The sequence below is a fragment of the Taudactylus pleione genome, unplaced genomic scaffold (genome assembly GCF_031769625.1).
Source record: "Taudactylus pleione unplaced genomic scaffold, aTauple2 ptg000386l, whole genome shotgun sequence".
In the NCBI taxonomy this organism is placed as follows: domain Eukaryota; kingdom Metazoa; phylum Chordata; class Amphibia; order Anura; family Myobatrachidae; genus Taudactylus; species Taudactylus pleione.
The window spans coordinates 16,401,528-16,424,209 of record NW_028284787.1 but is presented as its reverse complement, the minus strand read 5'-3'; positions in this window follow the sequence as shown (position 1 = coordinate 16,424,209).

The following is a 22,682-nucleotide window of genomic DNA, read 5'->3' as shown; positions in this document are numbered from 1 at the left end:
GGTGCTGTACAAGGTGAATCAAGCATCAAATTCAGTGCATATCTTAACAGGTTTGCTATGTAACATATTATTTACTCTTTCTAATTTAGAATTATGGAGAAATATGTATTTATGGATAAAAGGTAAAAATAATAGATTCAATTTCCTTTTATTTTTTTTAGAATGGTTTATTGAAACAAATGCCAATAAAACATGCACATTAGATAGCATGTTATATGGTATTTATCTATCGTGTTAACAGTGGCCATACCTTAGACCACAGGTAATGAATACACAGGTGCTGCTGGGTGATCTGGAAAATGTGGACTGTTTGGGGACAGAGTTTGAGAACTTCTGGCTTAGACAATGATTGGTACAGTTTCCATAAATGTGTATGATAGCACACATTATTCACATAAAAGGGAGCTTAGTAAATAGAATTTAAGGGTAAAAAGGTACTGGGAGCAATTTCAGAAAAAACTAATAATGAAAGGAAAGCACAGGATCCCAAATTCTGTAAAAGGAGGAAGAATAGTTTTTCCGAAAAAGCTAGTCCTGTATTCTATTTAATAAGCTTGCAATTAACATACAATATGAAAACATTAGAAATGATTGCTGGAGTTGTATGCAGTAATTAAAAAGTGGTAGAAATTAGTATGTTCCTAACAAATTTGTTCTTGTGTTTAGGAAAATTACAGTGTAGGGAGAAACTGTATGGTTAATTTATGGTCAGGTGGTATCATCATTGTTGTTAAAAAAAAAAAATCATAATTCTGACCTCTAAAAATGCCTCTGAAGAAGGTGACCTGATCAAGAAAGCACATAAGACCCCCTACTGCTAGCACCTTGGGTCATTGGAGGTACAGTATATATAGTAGCTTGTGTATCAGTGAGCCCCACTGTACTCACACAAAGCGACTCTGCTTCTTTCCGATTTTGCAACTGCACATCACTTTATGTACTTAGGAGTTCATTTTTGAACATTATATACATTTTTATTTAATGTTTAGTTTATTTGCTTTCACACAGTAGCACTTAGTTTTATTAATCTACATCTTATTTTATTCTGTATTTTTTTTAAATGCACACATTTATTGTACTGCACAATTATTCCTCTTCTTATTCTGACCTCTGGGCCTGATTCAGACCCAGTTGCTCTGACAGAACGCTCGCTCTGAATCAGGGCCGGGTTTTTTTTTAGAACGGCCTCCTGGCCACTCGTATAGCTGTGGGTGACCACTCACATCTACAGCGAGTGGCCATGATGATGGTCGCGATGGTCAAGACCATCGCGACCATCGGGTTTGTGATGAGACCCTTGTCTCGTAGCCGCAAGCCCCAGAGAGATTTGGCTCTAACAGCCGGAATCTCTCCACTGACATCACTCGAGATGTCAGTGGGGCCGCCCCCAAACGACAGGCATTCTCATGGGAACACCTCCGTTTGGGCAGCCACCCCCCCGGCCCACCCACCAAAGGGGGTGAGCCATCACTCAACATCGACAGCTCGTCCCCTTTGTTGCGAGACCCGGAGCGACGGAGTGCCCGGCGCTAGCCGGGACTCGCGCATGACTGAGCCGGCTCCGTCGTGCGCATGCTCTGTGGGCCACCATCGACCCGGTTGCGAGCGCTCAGCGCTTGCGACCGGGTCTGAATCAGGCCCCCTGTCTTTAAAGATTGAAGTTTGTGCCAAGCGCACAGGATATACAAATATTACCAGGCTACATACCTGCCAACAGAGATTGGATACACTTAGTAACATATATGTTTTAACTGGGACATAGTACTAGTGAAAAGCAATTCCTAATATTTTCTTTTCTGAGTATTTAGTGAAAAAACTCATATCTGGACAATGGTCTGAATCAAATAGTCTACTATAATTCATCATGAAAGGTCACCTTGTTGGCTTGAAACAAAGGGCTTATTAATTGTTGCTTCCCAGGAGGTACTTCTTTATCCAGCTGTGAGTCAGAGATCTGGGTGAATAGTGAACACTGGGCCTGATTCAGACCTGCTCGCGAGTGCTGAGCGCTCGCAAGCAGGTCGATGTTGGCCCAGTGCGCATGCGCACAACGGAGGTGGCTCCGTCGTGCGCATGCACAAGACCACGATAGCGACGGGCAAGCCGTTGATCCTGGTCTCACTACTGGTCTGTAAGAGCAAGAAGTCCACTGGGACTTGCGGAAATGAGACCCTACCACAATGGTCTCGTCGCAAGTCCGATGGTCTTGACCATCGCGACCATCTTCCTGGCCACTCGCTATAGCTGTGGGTGGTCACCCACAGCTATACGAGCGGCCAGGAGGCCGCTCTAAAAAAAATAGAGGGACAGCCCTTATTCAGAGCGAGCGCTCTGTCAGAGCATCCGGCTCTGAATCAGGCCCACTGTTTGGGATGGATTCTCATTTTTTTGGTTCATAATGGTCAAGTTTTTCCTCTGAGAGACATTTTATTCTGATGGTGAAATGGAGATAGGCATGATGCAATACACAGGGGGGGGGGGGCATCCAATTAGCCGTGATAAATATGGCACTTTCGCAATATAACGGTTTTCGCAGTTTTCGTGCGATAACTCTTACTTTAGTTTTTGTTTTAACCTAGCTATCCAATTAGAAACTAATTTCCGCCTTTCTCTATCAAAAACTCGCGAATCGGGCGGTTATGTGGTGCTGATATATAGTTCTCCCGTGGTCTGTTCACATATTTAAAGGGCTACTTGGGCGTTGGCAAGGCGTGTATGAGCAGAGGAACAAATATACTCCAGTAAGTACCATTTTATTCTAGCATCACTAAAAATGTCCAAAATGGACACTCATTTAACCCAATGTGTCTCACTCAACATGCTTTTATCCATGATTTAAATGTATTATTTTTTTCAATAGATTATAATGCCCCGGGAAAAGCATCCCCATCCTCCATCTTCACCACAGTTTTCAGCTGAATCAATGGACAATGATTAAGATTGGCATCTTGTGCAGGAAAAATCTGCCAGACGCCAGGCTTGTTGGGTTGCAAGAGAACCTCAGGCCAGAAGGGAATGTCCTACAGAGGTATATGAATGCATACTTCCCACACCTATGTTCCATTACACTAGGCAAGCTAATTATGCAATTACACATGTAATTTATATAACCAAGTACACCTAGCTTACCAGGTAGAACAAGCTGTCATCCTCACCTTCGCCCACTCTGACACATATGCAGGGACACCAAGAATCCTTTCTCCACACTCACCTATGCCAACACATATCTCCACACTCACCTACGCACACTCCCACACATACACAGGGACACGTACACACATCTCCACTCTCACCTACACACACCCTCACACAAACACAGGGATACCCAGATGCCTCTCTCTATACTCACACTCACCTATGCCCACTCCCATACATACGCAGGGACACTTACACACATCTCCACTCTCACCTATACCCACACATACGCAGGGACACCCACACACGTCTCAACACTCACGCTTACCTATGCACAGTTCCACACATATGCAGGGACACCAACACACATTACTCCACACTCACGCTCACCTACGCCCATTCCCACACATGCGCAGGGACACCCACACACATATCCATACTCACACACTCCCACACATACACAGTGACATCTCCACACTCACCTACGCCCTCTCCCACACACATCTCCACACTCACCTACGCCCACACATATGCAGAAACCCCAGAACCCTCTCTGTACACTTCCACACACACGTCTCCACATTCACCTACACACACTGCCACAGATATGCAGGGACCCCCACACACATCTTCATATTCATGCTCACCTATGCCCACACATAAACAGGGACCCCCAGAACACTCTCTCTACACTCCCCTGCATATCTCCACACTCACCTATGCACACTCCCAAATATACAGAGACACCCACACACATCTCCACACTCACCTGCACACACTCCCAAATAAACACAGGGACACCCACACACATACAGTATCTCAACACTCACCTGCGCACACTCCCCAACATATGCAGGGACACCCATACACATCACCACACTCACCTACACACACTCCCACACACAAGCAGGGACACCAAGAACCCTCTCTCCACACTCAACTATGCGCACTCCCACAAATATACACAGGGACACCTACGCACATCTCCACTCTCACACTCAACTATGCACAGTCCCACACATACACAGGGACACCCACACACACATCTCCTTGCTCACCTATGCCCTCTCCCACACATACGCAGGGACACCAACCCACATCTCCACACTCACCTACGCACACACGGTGACATCCACACACATATATCTTCACAGTCAGGCTCACCTACGTCCACTCCCACACACATCTCCACACTCATGCACAGTTTCAGTTTCCAAAGCTGGCTTGGGGCTGCTGGGGAGAGATTGAAAGATCACTCTCCTGCTTGTGGAGTCTTACAGTAGTTTACACCATCTGAAGATGGTGTAAACTACCGGGCCTAAAGTCCAAACAGCTTTGCTTTTTGGAGTTTAGTACATAGGGGTCAGATCGTAGTCCCTATTGATAATAATGGGGACTGCAATCTGCTGTGAAATCTCCTGCATTGTGCTTTTAGGGTATGATTCAGAGCCGCTCGCTCTGAATCAGGGCCGGGCTTGTTTTTTTTTGAGCGGCCTCATGGCCGCTCGCATAACTGTGGGTGACCACCCACAGCTATAGCAACCGACCATGATGATGGTCGCGATGGTCAAGACCATCGCGACCATTGGGCTTGTGATGAGACCCTTGTGGTAGGGTCTCGTTCATCGCAAGCCCCAGAGAGCTTTCGGCTCTAACAGAGCCGGAAGCTCTCCACTGACATCGCTTGTGATGTCAGTGGGCCGCCCTCAAATGGCAGGCGTTCTCATGGGAACGCCTCCGTTTGGGCTGCCACGCCCCTGGCCCGCCCACCAAAGAGGGCGAACTGTCACTCAACATCGACAGCTCATTCCCTTTTTTGCAAGACCCGGAGCGACGGATTGCCCATCACTAGCTGGGTCTCGTGCATGCGCACGACGGAGCTGGCTCAGTAGTGCGCATGCACTGTGGGCCACCATCAACCCGGTTGCGAGTGCTCAGCGTTTGTGACTGGGTCTGAATCAGGCCCTTAGAACATAGTAAAAATACTTAAAATTATGCAGATACTTGTTACGGATCCCAATGCTGCACCGTGTAAACCCCCTAGAACCCAGGCTAAATGAGGTCTTCCAGCACCAACAGCCACTTGTTGTTCTCTTAGAACTAGAGGTGTTCACCGGTACTTAAGTGGCCTCCTGGTCTTAAAACTCGGAGTAGTAGTGGTTTACATGGATTACCTCTGAGAACTAGAGAATAGCGTGAGGTACTGGATAAGGAGTACAAAAGTCAGTGGAGTGACTTTGCAGCCAGTAGTGCAACTTGGAGAATAGATGAAGTGACTTGAGGCATTGGTGCAGCTTTGAAAGCCAAAGGTGCGGCTTTGAACGCTGACGGTGCGACTCAGAGCTGGTAGTATAATTTGGAAAATAGTGGCTTGAGAGCCGGTGGTGCGGCTTTGAGAGTTGATGGTGCAGCTTTGAGCGCTGACAGTGCGGATTTGAGCCAATGGTTCAGCTCAGAGCTGGTTGTACAATTTGAAGAATTGCTGGAACAGCTTTAGAGCTGGTGATGCGGGTTTGAGATCCAGTAGCAGCTTGGAGACTAGGGAGCCGGTGGAGCTGCTAGAGAGCTGGCAGCAGCTTGGAGGCCAACAGAGCATCTAGAGAGCCGGAGAAACAGGGTTCACATCAACCAGGATAATAATAACGTTGACCATGCAGCAGAGCCGAGAGATCCATAAGGAACGCTATAGTTGGCGAGGTGGCAAAAGATCGGCATGCACATATAGGAGCAGGAACCAATCATGCCATGTTGTGGATAACACGTGCCATCCTGTGGTGCTTGGATCGCCTAGCAACCAGTGGAATGGCACCAGGAACAATACTGCCAGAAGGAGGGACATTGCTGGATAGGAACAAATCGTGAGCGCGACTTGTAACAATACTACAGATTCTGCATAATTTTATGTAACAAACAGATTGATACATAGGGGTAAATTTACTAAGATTCGAGATTGGTCGAGTTTAGTTTTTTTTTTAATCTCGATTTGCATCGCCGAATCTCGGGTGATTTTTCATCTCTCAAATTTACTAAGAAGTGAGTTTAGCTGAAAGTGAGATGGCCGATGGTGAAGCACATCGAGATGTCTCCCCCAAGTTGCAAGTGAACACGAGATTACTCACCCGAGATTGCAGTGTTTTCTCTCTGCAAATCTCTTTCGAGCTAGCAGCCTGCACATATCAATGAGATATGTGAAGGCTGCTTGTGTGTTAAACCTTTTAAATGAAGGGTTACATTTTGTAAAATAAAAGCCTGTAGGGTCCCCCTCCACAAAATCATAACCAGCCCCGGACTGCTCAGCCTGTCCTGGTTCCAAAAATTACGGGGAACAAAATGAGTAGAGTTCCACTATAATTTAGGAACCAGCACCAGGCTGCAGGCCAAGTCCTGGTTTTAAATATAGAGGGGGAAAAATTGCGTAGGGGTCCTCCTATATTTAAAACCAGCACTGGACCAAAACCGACTGGGGTGTAATGCCCTATTAGCGGGTCTCCAGGGCCAAAGCATTCTCACCCCAAGCCGGGGATCTCAGGGGAGGTGGGGGCACCCCCACAAGAAGGAGTTCCCCCTCTCCAGAAACCCTAGGCTTGGTCTAAAGCCCGGGGCTTTACACCGCACCCCTGGGCTGTGCGTATGGGGGTAATAAAATGTAAAATCAAAGTAACTATTGTATTTTACAGTGGACCTACAGGTGCCAGCATAACTGATGGTGTAAACTACTGTGCCTAAAGTACAAACAGCTTCACTTTTTGGAGTTTAGTATGTAGGGCTCAGATCGTAGTCCTTTTGATAATAATGGGGACTGCAATCTGCTGTGAAATCTCCTGTGATTGAGGTGTGTGTGTGTGTAATAAACTTGTACTAAATACGGTGTGTGTGTTGTGTCTTTATTTAACTATTTATTTTGCAGTGGAGGTATAGGTGCCGGCAGCCTGCTGGCACTTGTATTTCCACAAGTGCCAAAGGCAGGCATGCTGGCACCTGTAGTTCCACTGTAAAATATGATAGTTTACATCAATTTTACAATTTATTACCCCTGTACCCACAGCCCAGGGGTGCGGGAAAGAGCCCCGGGCTTCAGACCAAATCTGGTTTTGGGAGAGTGGGGACTCCTTCTTGTGGGGGTCCCCACCTCTCCTAAGATCCCTGGCTTGGGGTGAGAATGCTTTGGCCCTGGATCCTGGTAATAGGGTCTCCTGGCTGTGTCATTACACCATGGTCGGTTTTGGTCCGGTGCTGGTTTTAAATATAGGGGACCCCTACACAATTTTTTCCCCCTATATTTAAAACCAGCACTGGCCCTGCAGCCTGGTGTTGGTTCCTAAATTACGGTGGAACCCTACTCGTTTAGTTCCCCATAATGTACAGAACCAGGATTGGCTGACAAGTCTGAGGCTGGTGATGCTTTTGAGGGGGGACTCTACGACTTTTTTTTTTTCCAAAATTAACCCTATTTTAACTATTTACAGGCAGAAACATACACAAATCACAGTGATTTGTGTATGTTTCTGCCAAACTCGCAGCTCAGGAGGTAGAGAGTTTGAAAAGTGAGTTGGCAGAGAGTTTGCTGTCATCTCACCCGAGCTTGTCATCCCGATTCTTGGTAAATTTGAGAGATGTATCTTTTAGGTGAAAAGTACTTCCGAGTTGTCCTGATGGTGAGTTTATTCGAGTTTGCTATCTCACCCGTGTTTTACGAGTCAGAAGAGAGAAATCTTTCTCTTACTCACCTGACTTTGCCTTTAGTAAATTTGCCAGATGAAAATCATTTCTAAACTCAACCGATGCATCCCAGCCAATCTCGAATCTTAGTAAATTTACCCCATAGACTCCATAATCCTTATATTTATATAGCCTTTTTATTTATAAACGAATAGATAACATGACCCAGGAATCAAGAGCTATGGACCCTACAACCCAACCCTCTGAAGAATCTGGACCAACTAATACCAAATATCAAAACCAAGCAGTTGATAGAGTACCAGAGCCATTAACAAGTAGCATTTTTTTTCAGTGGTATTGGCCCAAATTGCAGTCCAGAGTTACTTGATACTGTAGTTCATTAGTATGATGATTTTGAAGAGGAATACTAACACGAAACCCTCCCTTAGGTGCAAATTATAGTTAATATAAGCACTATTTTAAATGTATGTATTATCTCGAAAAGCATACATGTTGGGTTTTGATATATTTTTTTTAAGCTTACATGTATTACAATTTTTCATATTACTTGCAAACACTTACATGGCTCTAACAAAACCATTATTACATCTCTTTGCATCTTTTGTATAATTCGTATAATTTGGTGTGGCAAATTTATTTTACTTTACGGGAAGAATCTCGACAATCTCATCATAGCTTTGAACATATATTTAAATTTAAAAATGTCCAATGTGAAGACAAATTTATGCTGTCGGTGTGCCTTTTTAATTTGACAAAATGTGAAATCTTAAACATATATAAACACCTTGGAATCGGGGGAAGGGGGGGTGCGGAGAATCTTCCAAAATTTGGAATGGAAGGTAAGTATTAGGTTTAATAGAAAGTAGACGGAATATAGATTGTAAGCAGTACACATTGAAATTCTGGTCAAAATGTTTGGCATAACCACAATTTTCTGAGTGTTAGTTATTAGGTACAGTAATTAGGTACTCAGCATAAGCCCTCTGAACATTACAGGAAAAATGTTTGAGGTACTAATTTTAACAACAGTAATCTTTAGATTTGAAATTTTTTTAATAAAGAACAAAAGGGGAGAATTATAAGGAAGAATATGGGAAAGGGGGGGAAACAACAAAAATAGTTTAGCAGTTGTCAATTTACAAATAAACTAAACTTCAGGAGTAACAGTAAAAAAAAAAAAAGTATAACGTATATGATATGTTACCAACAAAAACAGTCAAAGGGTCAGAGGTACTAATTTTAAAGCACCTAATTACTGGTGCATAAGGCATGCAATAAAATTTTATAGTTAAGGTATAGTAGCCCCCCATTTTATTTATTTATTTTTTTAAATACCTTAGTACTAACAATAAGATGTTGGTTCTGTAGTGTCACAAGCGTGGAATTTAGGAGCTGTGTTCCCGGACTGGGCCTTGGATCTGTATTATTTGGTGCAGACGCTCGCTGGAGGAGGCTTGGCTTAATGAAGTTTCTCCGCATGAGAGGGTGCAGCAAACTGACAGGGGTTTGAGGAATGCGGCAGTAACGAGATAGCTAGGAAGCTGCGTGGAGCGGCTGGATAGCCTAGGGTAGACGTTGGTAGCTGAGTGGCTATGTGGAGCGGCTGAATAGCCTAGGGTAGACATAGGTAGCTGAGTGGCTACGTAGAGCGGCTGGATAGCCGTGGGTAGACGTTGGTAGCTGAGTGGCTACGTGGAGCGGCTGGATAGCTGTGGGTAGATGTTGGTAGCTGAGTGGCTATGTGGAGCGGCTGGATAGCCGTGTGTAGACGTTGGTAGCTGAGTGGCTACGTGGAGCGGCTGGATAGCCGTGGGTAGACGTTGGCAGCTGAGTGGCTACGTGGAGCGGCTGGATAGCCGTGGGTAGACGTTGGTAGCTGAGTGGCTACGTGGAGCGGCTGGATAGCTATGGGTAGACGTTGGTAGCTGAGTGGCTATGTGGAGCGGCTGGATAGCCGTGGGTAGACGTTGGTAGCTGAGCGGCTACGTGGAGCGGCTGGATAGCCGTGGGTAGGCGTTGGTAGCTGAGCGGCTACGTTGAGCGGCTGGAGCGCAGTGGAAAGGCTACTTAGCTAAACTAAGAAACTAGTTGCACTGGCAACTTGTGTGAGCATTGGGGATCCTTTTATAGTGGACACTGGGAGCTGACAGGCTGAGAGAGAAGGAGAAGGCTTCTCATTGGTGGAAGTGGGGTCACATGGGCAATCCAAGATGGCCGCGCCCATGGACCGGAGGACAGCGCTTCCTGGAGGTAGTCAGCGGGGACCAGCGGTGAGCAGGAGCCGGCGTGGGAGCAGCACAGCAGCGGGACCCTCCAGAGGACAACAGCGTACAGTGCGGGAGCCGGAAGACAGCGCAGGTCAGCGCCCGCACAGGTAAGCGACGGGGTCTGATTCTGGGGTCTCCAGGCCGGCGTGTGACAGTACCCCCTTCTTCAAGAGTGGCCACCGGACACTTCCTTGGTTTATGAGGAAATTTCACATGGAACGCTTTGACCAGACGGGGTGCATGGACATCGGAGGCATTTATCCAGATTCGTTCCTCCGGACCATAATTCTTCCAGTCGATAAGGTATTGAAGACTGTTGTATCGACAACGGGAATCTAAGATTCTGTCAACTTCGAACTCCTCTCCCTGCTGTGTTTGAACACTAGAAGCTATAGGCAGGACCTTCTGAAATCGGTTTAAGACTAGTGGTTTTAAAAGAGAAATATGGAAGGAACTTGGAATGCGAAGAAATGGAGGAAGCTTTAACTTGTAAGCTACAGGATTCAGGACTTTGATGATTGGGAATGGACCAATGAATCGCGGAGCAAATTTCATCGAGGGTACTCGGAGTCTTAGGTTTCGGGTAGAGAGCCAGACCATATCCCCAGGTCAGAAATTTGGAATCGCTCGTCTTTGGCGGTCAGCAAATCTCTTGTACCGGGCTGACGTTTTAGTCAGAGAGGAACGAACCTTTTCCCAGATGTTGGAGAATCGTTGAAGGGACATTTTGGCCACAGGCACATCTAATGTGGGAAGAAGAGGGAAATCTGGCACTCGAGGATGTTGACCAAAAACTGTAAAAAAAGGAGTTGAGCTGGTGGATGTGTGATAATGATTATTGTGGGCAAATTCGGCCCAAGGAAGAAGTTCAATCCAGTCATCTTGGGAGGAGGAGACAAAAGTGCGCAGGAACTGTTCCAGGTCTTGATTGACCCTTTCGGTCTGACCGTTGGTCTGGGGATGATAAGCGGTAGAAAATTTTAGTTTTACCTGAAGGGCTGAGCAGAGTGACCTCCAGAACTTCGCTACGAACTGTACTCCCCTGTCGGAGATGATCTCTTGAGGAAGGCCGTGGAGCTTGAAGATCTCTTTTATAAAGCTCTGGGCGAGTAGAGGTGCAGATGGAAGCCCAGTAAGTGGTACGAAATGAGCCATTTTAGAAAAACGATCCACGATAACCCAAATTGTGTTGTGGCCCCGAGGTGGAGGAAGATCAGAGATGAAATCCATAGATAGGTGAGTCCATGGCTTAGATGGAATTGCAAGAGGTTGGAGTTGACCGTGTGGAACCCGCCGAGGTATCTTGTGTTGGGCACATTTGATGCATGAAGACACATAAGACCTGACGTCCTTTTTCATCGAAGACCACCAATAGGACCGCTGGATAAATTCTAGGGTTTTATCCATACCCAGGTGACCAGAGAACCGGGAAGCATGAGCCCAATGCAGTAACCTCTTGCGGAGTTCCGGAACGTCGAAAGTCTTCCCAACCGGGGGTATAGAAGATAGTTGAGTAGAGGCGAAGGAAGCGGAATTCAAGATTGGTTGGGGCTGCTCCATGGGTAGATCAGGGTTGCTCGTCATGGAACGGGAGAGTGCGTCGGCTTTGAGGTTTTGTGAACCAGGGCGATAGGAGACTTTGAAATTAAATCTGGAGAAAAACATTGCCCACTGGGCTTGACGAGGCTTAAAGCAATTTGCAGATTTAAGATAAAGGAGGTTCTTATGGTCAGTAAAAATGGTAATGGGGTAATGAGCTCCTTCTAGAAGATATCGCCATTCTTCGAGGGCTAGTTTCATGGCGAGTAACTCTTGATCTCCAATGGTGTAGTTCTTCTCTGCAGGTGAAAACTTCCGGGAAAAGAAACCACAGGGATGAAGTTTTTCATCTTTAAATCGCTGGGAGAGCACTGCACTGACACCTTCAGAGGATGCGTCCACCTCCAGGATAAAGGGCCGGGTGGAGTCTGGTTGCTTTAAGATGGGAGCGGAGATGAAGGCTTGCTTAAGAAGTTGAAATGCAGAGGTAGCTTCGACGGGCCATATAGTTGGATCTGCTCCCTTGCGGGTGAGGGCTGTAATCGGAGCTACCAGAGTCGAGAAACCTTTTACAAACTTGCGATAGTAATTGGCAAATCCTAGGAATCTTTGTATGGATTTTAAGGAAGAAGGAAGAGACCAATCAAGAATGGCTTGTAGTTTTGACGAATCCATTTGAAGGCCTGTTCCGGAGATAATGTATCCCAGGAATGGTACACTTGAGACCTCAAACAGACACTTCTCTAATTTGCAAAACAGTTGATTGGACCGCAACCTCAGAAGGACTTGTTTGACCTGGTCTCGATGAGTTTGGAGGTCTTGAGAAAAAATCAAAATGTCGTCTAAGTAAACGACCACACACTTGTACAAGAGGTCCCGGAAGATTTCATTGATGAAAAACTGGAAGACGGCCGGAGCATTACAGAGGCCGAAGGGCATAACGAGATACTCGTAGTGCCCATCCCTGGTGTTGAAGGCCGTTTTCCATTCATTGCCTGGACGGATACGAATTAAATTATAGGCTCCTCTTAGGTCGAGTTTGGAAAAAACTGTGGCTCCCTTGACTCTATCAAATAACTCTGTGATGAGAGGAAGAGGGTAGCGATTCTTAATAGTTATTTCATTAAGACCCCGGTAGTCAATACACGGGCGCAAGCCACCATCTTTTTTTTTTACGAAGAAAAATCCAGCCCCTGCTGGAGACGTGGAAGGTCGAATGAAGCCTTTATTTAAGTTTTCCGTAATGTACTCCGACATGGCCTGAGTTTCAGGGAGAGAGAGAGGATAGGTTTGGCCCCTAGGAGGATTCTTCCCGGGAATCAGATCTATGGGACAGTCCCAATCACGATGGGGAGGTAACAGGTCTGCGCTCTGTTTGCAAAAGACGTCCTGAAACCCATCGTAGGCTTTGGGCAGGTCTGTAGAATCCCGTACAACGGAAGATCTGATAGGTATTACCCGCTGAAGGCAACCTTTGAAGCAATTGGAACCCCAGGAGATTATTTGCATGGTGGTCCAATTGATTTGAGGTGAATGTCTCTGTAGCCAGGGTAATCCGAGGACTAAAGAATGAGAGGCTTTGGGAATCACTAGGAAGGATAGTTGTTCGGAATGGAGCACCCCAATGGTAAGTTTAAGTGGTGTTGTACGATGGGTGATGGTTCCACTAGAAATGCGACTACCATCGATGGCAGTTAAAGTGATGACTCGAGGCAACGCTTCCATGGGGATTTGATGCTTCTGGACAAATTCAGTAGTGACAAAGTTCTCTGCCGCTCTGGAATCCAGGAGAGCTAATACAGCTTTGGAACCTCGAGGACAGTTTAAATGAGCCTGGATGGTGGAATCAGACTTCCTTTGTGATTCAATGGCAACTCCTAACTTAACCTCTCTTTCATAAGTTAGGAGGAGGTGTTTCCCGGACGAATGGGACAAGTTTTAACTAAATGTTGAGGAGATCCGCAGTACATACAGAGGTTCTGCCTCCGCCTTTTCTGACGCTCCTCAGCCGATAAATGAGAGCGGTTGACCTGCATGGGTTCTTCGCCAAGAGGAGAGGGTAAGCGGGAAACTGGACGTGGCCTTCCACGATCAAATCTGCCTCTTTCCAAGGCACGCTCCCTGTGACGGAGATCCACCTTGTTGCAGAGGGAGATTAACCCATCCAAACTGGTTGGAAGGTCACGGGAAGCTAGGTCATCTTTGAGCCTTTCAGAAAGGCCACTCCAGAAGGCAGCGATGAGGGCATCCTCGTTCCAATTGACTTCTGAAGCCAGAGTCTGGAACTGGACTACGTATTGGCCGACGGTCCTGCTGCCCTGACGGAGGCGTACAATATCAGCTGATGCGGAGGTGGTTCTTCCGGGTTCATCAAAGATTTTGCGAAATGTAGCAACAAATTCGGGGTAGTTGGAGAGCAGGGGATCCGACTTCTCCCAAAGGGGCGAGACCCAATCGAGTGCTTGGCCAGAGAGTAGAGAGATGATATATGCCACCCTGGTTCTGGCCGTCGGAAAGTTGGCGGATTGTAGCTCGAATTGGATTTCGCATTGATTTAAAAAACCCCTGCATAATTTGGGGTTGCCATCGAACTTGCTCGGAGGGGAGAGCTGAAGACGAGGTAGAACCGGAGGAGCAGGTGACACCACAGGAGGAGAGGCGGCTTGGGAGCCAGCGGGAGCGGGATGAGCCAGTAAGGACTGGATGTTGTCCAGGCGTGACGACATATCTTGGATAAATTGGATCAGCTGAGCCTGAGAGGTCTCCTGTCTTTCCAGACAGGATAGTACATCCTGCGAGGCTTCTATCCCAGATCCTTGACCACTTGCCGAGTCCATCTGGCCAGTGCAAACTGTCACAAGCGTGGAATTTAGGAGCTGTGTTCCCGGACTGGGCCTTGGATCTGTATTATTTGGCGCAGACGCTCGCTGGAGGAGGCTTGGCTTAATGAAGTTTCTCCGCATGAGAGGGTACAGCGAACTGACAGGGGTTTGAGGAATGCGGCAGTAACGAGATAGCTAGGAAGCTGCGTGGAGCGGCTGGATAGCCTAGGGTAGACGTTGGTAGCTGAGTGGCTATGTGGAGCGGCTGGATAGCAGTGGGTAGACGTAGGTAGCTGAGTGGCTACGTAGAGCGGCTGGATAGCCGTGGGTAGACGTTGGTAGCTGAGTGGCTATGTGGAGCGGCTGGATAGCCGTGTGTAGACGTTGGTAGCTGAGTGGCTACGTGGAGCGGCTGGATAGTCGTGGGTAGACGTTGGTAGCTGAGTGGCTATGTGGAGCGGCTGGATAGCCGTGTGTAGACGTTGGTAGCTGAGTGGCTACGTGGAGCGGCTGGATAGTCGTGGGTAGACGTTGGTAGCTGAGTGGCTACGTGGAGCGGCTGGATAGCCGTGGGTAGACATTGGTAGCTGAGAGGCTACGTGGAGCAGCTGGATAGCCGTGGGTAGACGTTGGCAGCTGAGTGGCTACGTGGAGCGGCTGGATAGCCGTGGGTAGACGTTGGTAGCTGAGTGGCTACGTGGAGCGGCTGGATAGCCGTGGGTAGACGTTGGTAGCTGAGCGGCTACATGGAGCGGCTAGATAGCCGTGGGTAGGCGTTGGTAGCTGAGCGGCTACGTTGAGCGGCTGGAGCGCAGTGGAAAGGCTACTTAGCTAAACTAAGAAACTAGTTGCACTGGCAACTTGTGTGAGCATTGGGGATCCTTTTATAGTGGACACTGGGAGCTGACAGGCTGAGAGAGAAGGAGAAGGCTCCTCATTGGTGGAAGTGGGGTCACATGGGCAATCCAAGATGGCCGCGCCCATGGACCGGAGGACAGCGCTTCCTGGAGGTAGTCAGCGGGGACCAGCGGTGAGCAGGAGCCGGCGTGGGAGCAGCACAGCAGCGGGACCCTCCAGAGGACAACAGCGTACAGCGCGGGAGCCGGAAGACAGCGCAGGTCAGCGCCCGCACAGGTAAGCGACGGGGTCTGATTCTGGGGTCTCCAGGCCGGCGTGTGACATGTAGGCATTTCATTTACTTAAAAATGTATATTAACCCTATTTATAATATGTGTACCTAGAAGAATTGATGCTATTTTGAAGGCAAAGGGTGGTCACACCAAATATTGATTTGATTTAGATTTTTCTTCTGTTCATTCAGTTTGCATCTTGTTTATTTTTATCAATTAACAATCAACACTTACATTTTTTGAAAGCATTCTTACTTTGCAGTTTTCATACCTGCATAAAACTTTTGCATATTAATTTATGTACAGTATATATAATTAAAGGCATTTTACAGGACTTCAGAAAACTTCAAAAGTGATCTCCTTTTTTCAAATTACTACACAAACTAACACTGCATGTAAGGTAGTGATAGGTACCCCATCTACACCATACAGAGAAATAGCCTTTAAATGGTACAAATATCACATCATCAGGGCTGCACAATAGGCTATCACCTAGCAACTGGTAAAGTGAAACTAACAGGAATAGAAAAAATCTACAAGGCCATAGAAGAACTCTGTAGCAGCCACAACTAATGTGCTACATCCTCCTCCAGGTGGACTAGGCAGGAAAACAAGTTCTCACCACCAGAAGGCATATCCCTGGACTCCAATCCTCCTTTGTGTTAAAGGACTTCCAAATCTGTTCTGAATAGAAATTTAAACACATACAAAGAAGAGATGTATTGGGCTGCCATGGAGTTCTTTAAAGAAAAGAAATTACCAGGTAAGAACATCATTTGCTTATCTCTTTTTTTCAACCTTTATTGTAGCCCTGACTAATGGGATGTACCAAAGCAGTTAATATAGCGGGCATTTGAAACAATAAAGTATTACTTTTAGCATTATTATTGCTCAATGTCTTGAAGAATTTTCTTCCCAAATTGTGCGTCTCCAGAATTAGCATCATCAAGGAGATAGTGTTTGGAAAATGTGGGTAAAGACCAAATGTCTACCTTGCATACATTTTCTGTAAATGCCTGCACTCTCTGAGCTGAAGAAGTTGAGACAGATATAGTCAAATGTGCCCTCAATACTTTTGGGCATTCCAGAGTTTACCATCTATAGGCCAGACCAATTACATCTGTGATTCACCCTGCTCATGTCCTTTTTCTTTATATGAACCCAATCTTCCCATGGACCATCTGGAAAAATATATGGCCATTTTTTTTTTTTTTTTTTTTTTAACAGCTGGGAGGTAAGAACTTGTTTACAATTTACAGTACTGTGCTGCCCTCCAGTGGTGCTGAATAACAGGATCTCCAGCAGCTGGGAGGTGAGGATTACAGCTTTGTTTTTAAAACAAGACCAAACAAATACCCAAGTGCTATTATATATTTTTTGCTGTGTGCATTTATCCATGGGGACATAAACAAAGTTAGCAAATTCTATAAGTTATACTAACATGCTACTTGCTAACAGCTTCTACTAATACATTTTTGGTCTTTGTGAGAACTGGACCTATCTATAATTTGCATTCAAAAATATGTTTTGCATGCCAAGTCATTAATGGACTAAATTACAGAACTGATTTCTACATATGGACTGATACTAACAACATTGAGGTAACTAATAAATTTATTACTGCTCTAAGTACTTATATGGTTGGGGATAGGTACAGGATGCCGGTATTCAGGATCCCAGCGTCCCGACAGGGTTAAGCTACCAACACCTGTCAGTCGGTATCCTAACCCTTTCTCCCCGGTGCCTAAACCTAACCTCCCCCCTTAGTGCCTAACCCTAACTATCCCCATAACCCTGCTACTCACCTTCGGGATTCCGGCGGTTGGGATGCCAGCTCCGGGATACCGACAGGTGTCAGGATTCCGGCACCAGCATTCTGACTGCCAGAATCCCATATGCCAGGATATTGAACATATCCCATATGGTTGCTACTGAATATATGTATTTTTGCATTTTAATTGATTCTCCAGTTGTGTGTAGCTATAATGTATTTCAATATCATTTTTCATTCAACCAAAGACATTAATTTTGAAGGAGTCTTGGCCACATTTTAGGATAAAGTAAATGTTAATTCAAGCATAAAAGTGTTAATGAAAGCTTTTCTGGACAAGGATACAGGACAAGCCCTTGATGTAACAAATCACGATGATGTAGGATTGCTATGACTTGCTCCTCTGCTGTCTTTATCCATTTCAAGACTGTTGTGAACAGCAGACTTGGTGGGAACAGATTCCGAAAAAGTGTTAATGAAAGCTTTTCTGGACAAGGATACAGGACAAGCCCTTGATGTAACAAATCACGATGATGTAGGATTGCTATGACTTGCTCCTCTGCTGTCTTTATCCATTTCAAGTTGTGAACAGCAGACTTGGTGGGAACAGATTCCGAAGTTCAAACAGCCATGGTGGTGTTGGCGCATCTATTGCTTCCACCTTGAAATCCTTGTGACAAAAATACCACCTCTTCACCTTTGTGTTTTGACTTGACACTATAATGTCTGAGGACTTCCAAATTTTTTAACTACCTGCCCTGCTCTGCTCCCACTCACCTGGATGAACTCTTTTGTGATTGAGGAAGTCTCCTAGGCTGTAGTATTTGCTTGCCACATGCAGGGCTGTCAAATAGAGCCCATTTTTCTCTGCCCAGACTATAAAAGATGTGACTTCTTTCAACATTACCTGCTCTTTGTGTCTCCCTTCTTTAAGCTAATAGCAAAGACCAAGATAATCTTGGATTGTCTGCAGACCGTGAACATAATCACAATGCTCTTTTAGCTAACATAGTATCTTTGGAGCTTTTCACACACAAAAACACACATATATATATATATATATATATATATAAGCAATTCAATTCTTGCCTACTCACTGAATGGAAATGATTCATCCACATCCTTATAGTTCTAGATATGGATGAGATCAACACAATAGTTTTATTTGTGGATTATGTAGACCACATGCATCTGCCTAAAGCATTTTTCCATCTTCCTTTCAACTGCGTCCTTCACTGGACCCTTGTCCTCCAAAGGAATCCCTGTTTTAGATGACTGACTAGCCACTGCTCAATCAATATACCTTCTGGGTACATTTTTCCTGTCTATAACAAGTAGAAGAGGATGTAAACCATTAGTCAGGGCTGCCATGCTCCTGATACCCAGCTGCTCTTTGATATAACATGCGCCTGCTCAGCTAGCTGAGCAGCAGGTACTCTCAGAAAATGGCTGCTCCTATACCAGGCTACAAAAAGATGGCCAACATTGTCAATGGTGAGCCAGGTTTCCTTTCCCAAGAAAGGATGAGTGAAAAAAGGAGTGGGGCTTACCGGGGGAGTTTGTTCCAACCCACCCGTGTCCTTTATGTGTTTATGTGTGCCTGCCCCAATCTGTGGGTAGTGGGGAATGCTGGTAGTGTACTTGTAATGGTATGTCTATGTGCGCAAAGACATACAGTCATGGCCAAAAGTTTTGAGAATGATACAAGTATTGGTTTTCACACAGCCTGCTGCTTCAGTTTTTATGATTGCAATTTGCATATACTCCATATCATAAAGACTGATCAGATGAATTGCAATTAAGTGCAGAATCCCTCTTTGCCATGACAATGAACTTAATCCCAAAAAAACAAATCCACTGCATTCAGCCCTGCCACAAAAGGACCAGCTGATATGTCAGTGCTTCTCTCATTAACACAGGTGAGTGTGTTGACGAGGACAAGGCTGGAGATCACTCTGTTATGCTGACTGAGTTAGAATAACAGACTGGAAGCTTTAAAAGGAGGGTAGACCTTGAAATCATTGTACTTCCTCTGTTAACCATTGTTACCTGCAAGGAAACATGTGCAGTCATCATTGCTTTGCACAAAGAGGGCTTCACAGGCAAGGATATTGCTGCTAGTAAGATTGCACCTAAATCAACCATTTATCAGATCATCAAGAACTTCAAGGAGAGACGTTCAATAATTGTGAAGGCGACTTCAGGGTGCCCAAGAACATCCAGCAAGCGCCAGGACCATCTCCTAAAGTTGATTCAGCTGCAGGATCGGGGCACCACCAGTGCAGAGCTTGCTCAGGAATGGCAGCAGGCAGGTATGACTGCATCTTCACGCACAGTGAGGCAAAGACTTTTGGAGGATGGCCTGGTGTCAAGAAGGGCAGCAAAGAAGCCTCTTCTCTGCAGGAAAAACATCAGGGACAGACTGATTTTCTGCAAAAGGAACAGGGATTGGACTGCTGAAGACTGGGGTAAAGTTATTTTCTCTGATGAATCCCCTTTCAGATTGTTTGGGGCATCTGGAAAAACACTTGTCCGGAGAAGGAAAGGTGAGCTCTACCATCAGTCCGATGTCATGCCAACAGTAAAGCATCCTGAGACCCTTCATGTGTGGGGTTACTTCTCAGCCAAGGGAGTGGGCTCACTCACAATTTTGCCAAAAAACACAGCTATGAATAAAGAATGGTACTAAAACATCCTCCAAGAGCAACTTCTCCCAACCATCCAAGAACAGTTTGGTGATGAACAAAGCCTTTTCCAGCATGATGAAGCACCTTGCCATAAGGCAAAAGTTATAATTAAGTGACTGAGGGAACAAAACATCAAAATTTTGGGTCCATGGCTAGGAAACTCCCCAGATTGTAATCCCATTGAGAACTTGTGGTCAATCCTCAAGAGGTGGGTGGACAAACAAAAACCCAACAGATTCTGACAAACTCCTAGCATTGATTAGGCAAGAATGGGTGCCCATCAGTCAGCATTTGGCCCAGATGTTGATTGACAGCATGCTAGGGCGAATTGAGGAGGTCTTGAAAAAGAAGGGTCAACACCGCAAATATTGACTCTTTGCATCAACTTAATGTAATGGTCAATAAAAGCCTTTGACACTTATGAAATGCTTGTCATTTTATTTCAGCATACCATAGTAACATCTGACAAAAAGGTCTAAAAACACTGAAGCAGCAAACTTTGTGAAAACCAATACTTGTGTGATTCTCAAAACTTTTGGCAATGACTGTAGAATGAATGTATTCTGTACATAGCAGAATTTGTTGTTCAGTGTCACCCAGCATCCTCGTACATTCACATGCATCAGTAAGGTGGGCACTCTACTGCTGTATGGGTGGCATGTGGGGACTATAGTGATATCAGTATGGGTCTGTATGATGTGAATTTGAGGGCAACAGTCAGCACTACAGCTGTGCGAAAAGAATGAGGCTGTGTGACAGAAAATAGTAGATTGGGTGACAGAAAGTAGAAGGCAGGGTGATGGGAATGCGTAGGCTGTGACAGGAGTGAGGAGTCTAATGGGAATAGGGAGGCTTTGTTACAAGAATGAGTAGGCATTGTGGTGAAAATAGGGAGTCTGATGGGAATATGGAGGCTGTGTGAATGGAATTGGGAGGCTGTGTGATGGGAAAGAGGAGGTTGTATAATGGGAGGCTGTGTGGTGGGAATAATGTTGTATTTATGAGGCTAAGGTGCCTGTAAGGACTCCTGCTGCCCATGTCTTCCTCAGACTGACTGCTGCTGCCTTATGAATGTAAATGGAGAAGGATGTTCCATCCTGCTGGGTCCACTCTCAGCAGCTGCAGCACTCAGTGGATGCTAGACAGACCTAGCTACCAGCAGTATCTGCTACCATCAGCTCTGAGCAGCCCATGAGGAGTAAAGAGGCAAACTGGCAATAGGTAAGATGCAGCACTGGGGACATCACCATACCCCAGATTTGGTGACCAGTGACTGGTCGTCTGTGACTCCTAGCAGCATTGCACTCTGTCCCCCTCTGAGGCATGCCCTATAGAATAGGCTAATTTCCCAAATATCACAATCTTAGTTATTTTAGTTCTGCCTTTTTGCCCTGCGAGTAATGTTCAATTTAACAACCAGCACTAGAAAATGTGGACAGAATGATAATTCTGTTTAAGGTTGGTGCAGGAAGATGGGCTTTTTGAGACCATGGATAATGTATGTGGTGCTGTGTACTGGTAGAGAAATCAGGGTCACTTGATTGCATTTGTCCCACAGACTAAAAGTTGCCAGTCAGCCCGCCACTGGACTCTACAGAGATAGAATGTATGACCAAAGAAAAAAAGACTCTAATGAATACAGCAGCAGCTAAAGAGCAGATAAGGCTGAAAGAAACCACTACATAAATAGGTGCAACAAAATAATAAAATAAAAGCCTACAGCCATGGCCAAAAGTTTTGAGAATGACACAAGTATTGGTTTTCCCAAAGTCTACTGCTTCAGTGTGTTTAGACCTTTTTGTCAGATGTTACTATGGTATACTGAAGTAACATTACAAGCACTTAATAAGTGTCAAAGGCTTTTATTGACAATTACATTGTTTATGCAAAGAGTCAATATTTGCAGTTTTGACCCTTCTTTTTCAAGACCTCTGCAATTCGCCCTGGCATGCTGTCAATCAACTTCTGGGCCTCATACTGACTGTTGGCCGCCCATTCTTGCCTAATCGATGCTTGGAGTTTGTGGGTTTTTGTTTGTCCACCCGCCTCTTAAGGATTGACAACAAGTTCTCAATGGGATTAAGGCCTGGGAAGTTTCCTGGCCATGGACCCAAAATTTTGATGTTTTGTTTCCCAAGCCACTTAGTTATCACTTTTGCCTTATGGTAAGGTGCTCCATCATGCTGGAAAAGGCATTATTTGTCACCAAACCGTCCTTGGATGGTTGGGAGAAGTTGTTCTTGGAGGATGTTTTGGTACCATTCTTTATTCCTGGCTGTGTTCTTAGGCAAAATTGTGAGTGAGCCCACTCCTTTGGCTGAGAAGCAACCACACATGAATGGTCTCAGGATGCTTTACCACTGACAGTAGTAAATATAAATTCCAACCCCCCCTCCTCTCCTCTCCTCCCTTATCCATCACACAGGCACCTAAAACTTAGATATATCAAATATAAAGTGCACTGTCTAACAAAAAGGTGCCGCACAGCCAGCACTCACCTCTTATATATTTTTTTTTCTTTGGATGCATCCCGGGCCCAGCTCCTCTGGCACCCGGTAGTCTGTCAGCTTAGACAGCTGTTGATTAGACCCAATGTAGCGGGCATGGCTCCTGGTGCCCTCTGACATCTTCAGTGCCTGGAGCTCGTGCTT